Genomic DNA, 11,166 nt, shown 5'->3' with positions numbered 1-11,166 from the left:
TTTTTCTAAATAAGGTATCTAGTACTCTGTGGTTCTAGCCAATGAGCTGATCAATGAGCTAACAGTCGATCTAATTGTCTTTTCTCTAGCTGCAAAGCTACCGTAAGCTTAGCATAGCCGTCAAGGTGTTCAGAGACCTGAGAAGGATAAATTATAAGCTAAATAAATACCAATCCATGTGCCAATCAAAATGACAGGGATGACTAGTTAGCCCATTACCTAGGCAGTGTCCCTGGCTCCTGTGTTTCAGCATCCTGAACAGACGCAGTTCTGCCAGGCACATAAGATGAGAGACAGTTTCTGTGGAGAAAGAAACGAGAGAATGGCCTCACCTCGCCCTTAGCAACGTGAAACATTGACTCCAGGTGTCCACAGTTTTGGCTGGGCCTTAGCAGTGGGCCAGTTGAGGCAATATTGCCCAGTGGTTAGCATACCACAATCCAGAGTTGCAGTCATCTGTCGTTGTGCCCAAATCTTCTCGGAGACCTTGGGGAAGCTACTGCCAGGATTGCGGGACTTCCTGTCACAATAAGCTTACACATGTTAAAATGCCTAATTCAGATTTCTGACAAGCTTGAGGGCCAGCATATCCGAGTTACTCTGTTTTTATCATCTGCTCTAAACTCTGTCCTATAAAACAGAATGCTATGATCTCTGATTCCAGCATATTTTCGAGATACATGTCCTAGAAGTATATATTTTAAGACAAATAGACAAGAGACTAGGTAAGGCTCAACTGCAGTATTTAGCATGACTTTAAATCTGTTCTTTCTGAACTAAATTCAAAGCAAACCTTTTAATCGGATAAAGTTTATAGAGAGGCTAGCTAATCTTTCTGCTCCTACCACTTGCATTAAAATTGAACATTAAAAAGCTTTGCATTTAAACATATCTCCGGACCAGCATGGCGGCTGGCCACGTGTAACCGAACTGAGCTGGAATCCCTAAACAAACATGGCAGCCAAACTACAGCTTCACGCGCTCTCTATTGCTGAACCATCATGGCGGCTGGCCACGTGTAACTGAACTCAGCTGGAAGTCTTAAACAAATATGGCAGCCAAACTACAGCTTTACGAGCTCTCCATTGCTGAACCATCATGGCGGCTGGCCATGTGCGAGCATTAGCACAGGCTGTGACTGACAATACCAAACATGGCCATTAGGTGCTGATGATACAGCAAACACTTCGGAGCTTCCATAATCCCCCACAACCAAAAGTTCCCAGTAATACTAGAACAATTTTAAACTGTAATTATTTTAGCCATACCAAACCTATCAGCTAGAATTTTTTCCTTAAAAGAGCATAAAAAAACATTTTGTAATGAGGAATCACCAGCCTTTTAAATGAAGTATAACATTTTAAAATACAGTTGTTTTTTTTTTTAAATCATATTAACTCTGGCTTTTTATAACACATCCACTAACCTTCTGCAACATGCAATATACATTCAGATTTCTAGCTTTTCTGGCTTAACCAGATATGCTTACTTTTTTTGCTCTCTTTCTTGCTTTTCAGACAACATAAAAACTCTCACTAAAATCCTTTCCATTCTGACATGATCCTGCTGAAGCCCAGAGTCTACGTACGATTTGCTTTTTATAGGCAAAGCAAAAGCAAGTTACATTACTATAAAGAGGAGTTCTGAAACTGCCAAATTTTTTAAAATAACCTTCCTGCATCTGATAACATAAAGGTAACAACCAAACTCTAAGGAACTTAGAACAAGTTTTAAGGAACTCGGTGAAACTTCCCCTTTTCTTTGTCTCAAGATAAAGAACAGGGTGTAAACATGTTTTTTTATAAACAAAGCAGCTTATCAAACAAACAGCTCTCCATAAGATACATTTCAAAAACTGCAATTTTCTCAGTCATTGTCATACCCAAATGTCTGATAAACTTTAAACAATTTTTTAAAACCCGTTTTTGCAATATTAAAACAAAGTACCCCTTTTGTAGAAGTCACAAGGCATAAACATAATCTTTAAAATTAAAACCAGATTTTAAAACCAGAATTTACCAGTGCAAGCAATTTAATTTTTAAAACCAATACCAATTTAAAATAAGCTATCCTTTTAACCTAGAAGGAAATGAGATTTGACCAAGGTTTTTCTTTTTTTTTTTACCCATACCAAGATGGCGGTTACATTATAAAATCACATGGTGAAGTCAAGATGGCGGCGAGACACTGAGACACTTTAGACCACGTGGCAGCCTATACAATATGCGCTTATGGATCTAATAAGGCGCATAGGCACACATTTTAAACAAATTTCGTGAGGCCTTTCAGAACAGAAAACAAAAGGTAGACAGACAAACAACACTCACTACACTTATGACAAAAATCAGGCAGACAGAAGACAACACAAACCGTGCGGTACGAGATCGGCGCCAAAGCGAACACAAACATTCAGATGGAGACCTTGTCGGAGGTCCGGTTCCTCCATCTCCCAGATGAAGCACGTAGCCTTCTCTCAGGGGCGTCGCCCCAAAGAGTCCCACTCGGCTCATGTTTCCAGACAGGAGGGAACCCAAGAAGGGTTACCTTTCAGACGGGGAAGCAAGTGATTCCCCTACCAGGCACTCCTGAGACGTCTCCCAGGAGGCACGGAATAGAAGTACGAGCCCGTCGGCTCCTTCTAGTTTCCGTCTGATACAGATGACCTGGCCAAGTCCAGACCACAGGGGGACTCGAACCCCCTGGAAACGAACTCACACAAAGACAGACCATTTAACACAACGATACACAAGACTCACAGAACAAAAAGCCGGCAGATCTTACCTCCCGACGCTGGGTCGGTGGTCCCTGGGCAGGGGTCTCAGATCTCGGTGGGACCTCCAAATGAAAGACTCCCAGGAGCCTATCTAGACGGGGAGACCCCGCTTCCCAAGGAACAGCGAGACCAGCCTTCGGATGCAAGCCACAAGAGGTTTATTTTGATACACGGGTACCCGGGGCGACCAAGCCTATCGGAGGACTTGCGCGCCTCTCGGTTAGGGTGATGGGTTTTTATAGGGCTCGGGAGCAGGAGGCGCGGTTACAGAAGCGAGAAGCAGTTACAGGGTTCTGATTGGGTGGTTTGAACAAAGCCGTAGTTAAGTTACATACCCAGAACAGGGAAGGCGGGAAGGCAGATTGTGAGCCAAGTCACGTACCCCCCGGAACCGGAAGGCGGGAAAGAATGCAGCGAGGTAGCTCTTGCTATACCACGCCTACTCTACATAGTGTTAACGATCGCTGGTTATCTTTTGGTCTTTCACCTGTCATTCATCTAGCCCCTCTGAAATCTCATTTTCAAATATCTTCCTGTGATTCTTCAACCCCACGGGAAATTATGATCCTTGGATTCTACCTCTCTTTACTATACCTCATTTTCCCCTGAAATCATGTCCTTGCTGTAATCGTTCAGATTCCCTGGCCCACTTTTGTCATTCTCTCACTTAGTTCTTACCTTGTCCAATTTGCCTGGCTAACACACACTTTTTTTTTTTTTAGTTGAAACCAAGTCTCGCTTTATTCTGCACCTGTACCAAGAGCTAAGCTATAAGTGGCTGAGGAAGCATATAAATACTGTTCCTCACCTTTTCCTCAGTCTTCAAACCTCAAGCCCTGAGCCCAACCTCAGCCATCAACTTTGCTTCTTTCACCACATCATCAGGAAAACCCGCCCTTCTCTCTGATGAGCACTTTCATCCCTGCCATCCTGCAGGATGCTTGAGACCATCCTCTCTGGCCACTCAAAAGTCCCAGCCTTTGAGGTACCACTAAGCCACTGTTCTGCTACCTTTGTGCTGAATTCTCTAGCTTCCCTGATTATGGGATGATACCATAGAGAGAGAAAATGAACTGTTGGGGATGTGAATCTCTTTTCTTTTGTCAAATTGACTATTAAAATATTCCATTGTGCTCTCTGCCCAAGAAGGATAAGCCTGAATATGCTTAAATAAATAATATGCTATTATTTCAGCCAACAAAAGGCTAGGCATCCCCACACTGCTCCTCCACAGCCTATTCATCCGATTTTACTGATTCCAAGTACAGTGACCCAGAGAAGCAAAATAAAATGGGATTCGAAGCCCTTAATGTATTGTGTGTTTATTTGGATTCACAAAGAACAATTGTTCGACTGAATCAGTAGGAGAAAAAAAGACACTCAGTCTTTTTCTCCCGTGATCACTGGACAATCTGAGTGAACAATGTAGGTGGGAAGTATGCGTGGAGGTGGGAGGGAACAAAGAAGGCCACTTTTTGTCAACCTTAAGTCTTCACTTAAAGTTTGAAAAGGGGCACTAAGCAATTCAAATTCTCCCTTTCCATATTGCCGAAGCCACAGGGGGGGAGGGGGAAACTTGGAAGGAATTTGCATTCTAATTTACATAGAGCACTTACCATCTGCCCCAGAAGCACATAAATGATTTCTCTCTGTACTGCAATCACCCTGCTCACAGGTTAGGCAGTATTTTAGCATCTTTGGGGCACACTGAGGAGGCAGTGGAAATTGACACTGAGGTGACATGAGAAATCAGCCCAACGTCTTTAACCCACCAAGCAGGGCAGCTACCAGCCAGGCCTGGGCAGCCTGACTCTTGAGCAAGTATCTAAGAATGTCCTGGCACCATCTGTTCCCTCTCCCGGGCTCCATCCTCAGTGTCTTTCTGCTCTTTGGGGGAATTTAAAGGGAAAGTGAGATGAACAGAATCAAGGGGAAAGACTACACTTTCAAGGATCGTTTCTAGAGAATCAAGTGGACTCAAGTTTCACTGAGACGATTTTTAAAAATGGGGTAAGTCAGAAGGGACCAACTTCTTCCGGAAGAGACTAAGCAGGGGTAAATTTGGCTGGTAGAGAAGGCTCATTTTTTCAGTCTCCTATATTACATCCCTACTGCAATTTCTTCTCCCTCCACTCCTCCTTGTTCTCCCACCACCTCCCATCTTCCCCAGATCTACTCTTCCTCCATGTCCCCTCAGTAAAGAGCAAGTATCCCAAAGATATCAACTGAACACTGCATAGCAAGTTACAATAAGCCTCATATCAAGGCTGGATGAGGCAATGCAGTAGGAAGAAAAGGAGCCCATTCTTTAATGTTTTACTACTTCTTTGAGAATTTCATAATGCATATAATGTATTTTGATTTTTCTCACCCCCTCTTCCTCCTTGTGTTGTTTAGTTTCATGTCAACTTGACAGACTCTGCAGTCACTGGAAAAAAGACATCCTTAACTGAGAAAATGCTTCCAGCATGCCTCCTCCTGCCCCCGACCCACTTCTCCTGCACTCAGGCTGGCCTGGGGTTGTTAGGCATACCGGAACTGCAAGTGGTCAGTGGTCCACCCTCCGAGGAACAGCATTGCCAGACCACCCAGCTCTTCTCTCTGGTGCCACTGTGCCCCTCCTCCAATGGCCACGGATGTCTTTAATCCCAAATACCTAGCCATTCAAGCGCAAAAAAAGATCCTGGGTAAAATGGTTTCCAAATCTATCGCCACCACCCTGATTGATGACACCAGCATCAAAGTGCTGGATGAGCTCTACAGGGTCACCAAGGAGCACACCCAGAACAAGAAGGAGGCTGAGAAGGACATAAGGAATCTTACCAAGTCTGGTCATCAAGCTGGTCATCCTCCACAGGAATCAGTTCAATCAAGACAAGCTGGCATTGATGGAGAAGTTCAAGAAGGTTCACCAGCTTGCCATGATGCTTGTCAGTTTCCACCAGGTGGAATACACCTTCAACTGCAATGTTCTGTCCAGGATTCTAACCTAGTGCCTGGGGCTGCTGCATCACATCATTCAGCACCACCTCACCACCAAGTCTCATGGACCAGTTAATAACGTCTTTGATCATTTTTCAGATCGTGGATTTTTTTTTTTTGGCTACCCTAATCTCTTTGAAAAATTTAAACCTCACTTACAGAAGCATTGCAATGGTATCAGCAACATGTTGGATGAAGAGGACCTAGGAGCTCGTGGAATGAGATTGTGACCAGCATCGATGTATGTGAAGATGGAGCACTGCTGGTTCATGAAGGGAGGACGGAGAATCTTTTAAAGAGCACATGTATTTCAGATGGCCCCATACAACCCGTTGTACATTAATGGTAGTATTTTTGTGTGGCTCGTTGTGCTTGAAAAGAAAAAAAATAGCTTATTGCTAAAAGAAATTCTTGCAATGAATGTCTTAATGAATGGCATGATGTGGGAAAAATAGACACTTAATAATTCAATTGCAGGGTGACATGAAGACAGATGAGTGTGACTCCAATTGATGGGATTTTTTGTGTTTTAGGGGAATTATGTTGGTGTCATATTAGATATTTGCATTGTGTATAAAGTTGTATATCTTGACTCACTGTTACCCTTTACTATATTTTGTCTATCTCTTTTAAAATACCAAGGACCTCTCTTTGCTGTCATTGATCCTTTTGAAACCATTTTTGCTTCCCAGTCTACACCTGATTCTTTGTTTACAGACTGTCATTGACATTTAGGAAATAAGTCTGAGGCAGTCAGACTGAATACTCAGAAAAGCAGAAAACTGTGTATCTGAAATCATGACTGTGGCAATAAACAGTGTCAGACATCATGAGCAATGTCCATTGTAAGTGTGTGCTTTTGACACTGAGTTCTACTTTTTAGACCACTGGTGATAGCTAGGGTCTGTACGGTAGCGGCACATTATTTCCTTGAAATGCTTGCTTGGGGCCTAACTTTGATGTCATCCCCAACATATACTAACAAAAGTCTCTGGTATTAACATCCATTTCACACGTGGAAGGAAAAGATTCTAGATTGGCTTTGATCCTGAGACAATAAAATATATGTAGCATGAAAAAAAGGAAAAATTCTTGAGTTTAAAGATGAACTCATCAGACTGATTTAGGGGAACAAGGGAGAAAAGGATATAAGAGGCATTTGAGAAGTAATATAAGAATAATAAATGCATTTCAATGTTTAATGGGGATTGATGAATAAAAGATATCACTTTTATTATTTAACTTAAAAAGAGAGAAAGAGAAAAAGTGCCTCCATATGATCAGGCTGTAGGCAAGCCTGTAGGGCATTTTCTTAATTAGTGAGTGATGGGGGAGAGTCTGGCCCATTGTGGTTGGGGCCACCACTGGGCAGGAGGTCTTGGGTTCTATAAGAAAGCGGGCTGAGAAGGCCATGGGAAGCAAGCCAGTAAGCAGCACCCTTCCCTGGCTTCTACATGAGCTCTTCCCTCCAGGTTTCACCATATTTGAGTTCCTGCCTTGACTTCTTTCAATGATGAACAATAATATGGAAGTGTGAGCCAAAAAAACCTTTTCTTCACAGGTTATGTCAGTGATGGTGTTTCATCTCGGCCATAGAAACTCTAACTAAGATATTCCCCCAACTCCTCTCAGATCTACCCACCCACTCACCCACACCTTCCCTACTCCGAGCTGTCTTTCTGTTTTTACAACCCCCTGGGTGAGTTTTCTGCTGCCCATATACGCATAGGTGTTCAGCTATCCATTGGAGCATGGTTAACCTACTAGGGATCTCAAGCTTAAAGAAAACTGATTCTTTCCACCAACATCCATCTACTGCCAACAGCTGCTGTTAAATATAGGGGCCCATGAGCCCCGTCCAGCTCAGTGCAAGAATGCTCAATGGCTTGACCCAAAGCAGGGCTTTGGCAGGACACCAGTGATGTGCCAGTTTTAAGTCTTATCTTCAACCAAAGACTGTCTGTGAACAAAGACTGGGTGGTCTCTATCTCTAAGTAACTGAGAGAGGCAGTATAATGCAGTGATTTCCAAAGTGTAACTGCCAAGATTTAAAGCCAGACTCTTCTTACTGTATGATCCTTGCAGATGCAAATCCTTGCTCATCTTCAGATCTCTGCAGGTTGAATGGAAATGACTACAATAGCAGCCACTTCAAGATCATATTGGCACCTGTGCTCACCAAAAGACACTATTAAACTTCAAATGCAGCATAAGAGACTGTATATGTAAATCAAGCCCATATTTTAAAGAAAACAGAATTCTAATGTACGGTCTATAGAGAGCCAAGAAAATCAACTTATTATCTTCAGTCCAGAAAGTTAAACTTGCAGAAAGTAAGACTAAGGGACCTTTAATTGCTAGATAGGTGGACTGGCCCCCAAGGCAAATAAAAGCCTTGTAATAACACACCAAAACAGGATGCATAGGACTGGTAAGCTGACAGATATACCTTAGAACCAAGAGGGGAAGCTGAATCAGCCAATCATTTCAGAGTGCTGCTGCCAGTGAATCGGCCTCCAGCAAGAGTACCCCAGAAGCCTTTCCCTCCCTCCATCCTGAAGCCTCAGCTTCCTCATCTGCCTTTGAGTCTCTGCCTGACTCCAAGAACGATGGCCAGTTTCATTGCTACAGGCTTTAACTGTACAGACAACATGTGATTAGGGACAGGATGGTTTGTGTTTTGGTTTTGGGTGTGTGTGTGCAATCACGCCATCAGAGACCAAAGGACAGCCTCTGCTGTTATTTGTCAGTCACTGTCTACCATTTTTTGAAATGGGGTCTTTCATTGACCATGTACCCTAGGTAGCCCCACAGACACTCTACTTCCCTAGGGTTGGGATCACAAGTGTGGGCCACCACACCCACCTTATTATTTGGTCTTGGGGATTAAACGCAGATCCCTATGCTTGTAAGGCACACACTTTACCACCTCATCTATCTCCCAGCATCGAACTCATAATGGTTTGGAGGGGAGAGGCAAGGAGAGCAACACGGATTGGCTAACAGGCAGGCAGTGAAGGTATGTATGGTCAGGGAAGGCTGGAAATGATTCACTTCCTTGCTTTGCACCCACCCGATTCCCCACCACATATAGTAGTATGTCCCCCAAAACCCTCTCTCTTAAAAGATCATATCAACTCACCTAGCATTCAGCTAGAGAACTTGTTGCAGGATATTTGACCCCATTGTGAACCCCAAGATTGTGAACTATAAAAACCTGTTTCTAGCTGTTGAGTGGCTCAGCCATAGCACATACCTTTAATCTAAGAACTTTGTTTATTTTAAACAGGTGATTATAGTGTGGCTCAGACCTAGAACACATCTCTAACCCAAGAGCTTTTTGTACACAGGATTTAAGTGAAGTTAACTTTAGGTCAAGAGATGAGCAAGAATCCAGCTGACAGGGAGAAAACAAAAAGGAGGGATGCTGAGAGAAGGGTATTTCAGACAATTTGGAGAAGAAGAAAGGGCTTTTAGCTTTTCACTTTTTCCGTCTGGGACATGAGCTGAGTAGTAAGGTCAGCTGGGTGTTTTTTCTGCCTCTCTGAGCTAGCAGGCTTTCACCTCAGCATCTGGCCCCTGGGTACTGGTAAAAAGAAAAGATTGAGACTTTCTTTATAACAGCAGGATTGTATCCTTGGATGAAACTAATAGACTTTGTTCATGGGCTCTGGCTGCATGTCCATCCATGTACTGAGTGGTCCCAACACTCCCAATTCCCAACATCTTTCCAGTTCCCTACCTGATATATAAACTCTTACCACTGAAGCTGGCTTCAACCACGACTAAAAAGTTAATAAAACAGTAGAATCTTAATATTTTTAAGTATATCTGAAAACAAACACAGGAAAATGTTAACAATGTTTGCAATCTCTAGACAATGGTGTTATAGGTGATTTTATTTTCTTCTTAATAAATTTCTGTCATTTCTAAGCCTTTAATAATGAATATGAACTCTTCTTATTAAAAAATGCTCCTTTAAAATTATTTCTGGCAAGGCCCATCAATTAAAATCTGTCAGTCATATATTTATTGGCATGAACATGTGGCTTCTTAATGCAGTAAAACACACATGACCTGGGGTGAATGCTATTTAGCAAGGTCAAAAGCATGGGAAGTATTGCCCAAATGCTTTGTAACATGGCTGAAGACCACTTCACTGACAGTCCAGGGCCAGTTTACAGCACTCTCTCCTCCACTGCCCCCGAGGGTCTTATGAGACAGTGGACAGAGCTCAGCTCAGCAGCATGAACTGTGAGAGACACAGTAAGCTCAGTGTTTCTAAACACTGTCAAAACAGTCCCTACAGCCTATTTCTTAAACAAATCACTGATCAGTCTTAAATGCAAACAGAGGCAAATTCAGAAAGGTTCAAGAGAACCATGCCTGGGACTGATTCAGTCCTGATCAGACGTCGTGGTCGATGTCTGAAATTAGAAAGTCATTGGTGTGTATGTGTGAGGAGTGGGGAGAGGTAAGAAAAAAAAAGTGATGTGATTCTAAGTGCTGTCCCTTCTTTCCTCAAAAGGAAGAAGTCTGCCGTTGACCAGCTCTGGCCTCAGTTCACTAAGCCTTCTGCATAGTGAATATTTAGACCCTAAATATTGGCTGGTGCCTATACTTTCTTGATCAAAATAATAAGAATCTGTCTACTTTGGCTCCTCCCAAACCTCTGCTTTCAGATGCTCTTCAATTTATCTAGTTGGCACTAAAGGATCAGACAGGGATGTCCTCCTGGGACATGTTTCTTCTGTGATGAGCACATCAGCCTGGCACATGAGATGGATACTCAAACAATTAAGTCACACCATCACCACCCCCCAAAAAAAATCCAGAAGTATATCATCCTGCAAAATAGTAACATCTGAGGAACACCAAAGACAGACCCTTTTTCATTACCATACTAACACTTACTAAGAAAGATTGTCTAAAGCTTGTGATAAAACAAGGTGACTGATGCATACCCTTTCTAAATCATTGTTCAACAGATTCACTGGGACATTATTTAATTACCCGGGACTTTGATTGATTTTTTTTTCCATTCACTACTTGATCGGAGAACAGATTGAAAATAATGTTAACTTGCAATTTTTTTATCCCAAAGATTACAACATTTTTGCCCTGTTAAGACCTTAGCTGGTGATATATATTTAAACAATTTTAATACCATATTCCTTTGAGCAATTCCCTAAATAAATCTTCACTCCTCGAATTCTTTCTGAGCCAAATGTGCCTCCTTAGTAACTCGGGATTTGAATAAAATCACTAGTAAGTATTCATTTTCTTCTGTACTGTCTTGGTTAGGGTTGCTGTTGCTGTGACGAAATGCTATGACCAAAAGCAAGTTGGGGAGGAGAGGGTTAATTTTGCTTATGCTTCCACTGCTCCCTGTTCATTATCCAAGGAGGTCA

The 11,166-nt window shown here is 42.6% G+C and overlaps 1 pseudogene; it reads left to right on the top strand.

Moving 5' to 3' along the window:
* The first annotated feature begins 5,399 nt into the window (after positions 1 to 5,399).
* Positions 5,400 to 6,069, top strand: LOC110555460 (tumor necrosis factor alpha-induced protein 8-like; annotated as a pseudogene).
* Positions 6,070 to 11,166: the final 5,097 nt, after the last annotated feature.

Source organism: Meriones unguiculatus, chromosome 11, assembly GCF_030254825.1.
Source record: "Meriones unguiculatus strain TT.TT164.6M chromosome 11, Bangor_MerUng_6.1, whole genome shotgun sequence".
In the NCBI taxonomy this organism is placed as follows: Eukaryota; Metazoa; Chordata; class Mammalia; order Rodentia; family Muridae; genus Meriones; species Meriones unguiculatus.
Note: the sequence above shows the minus strand (reverse complement) of the source record. Positions and strands in the feature narration are given on the sequence as shown.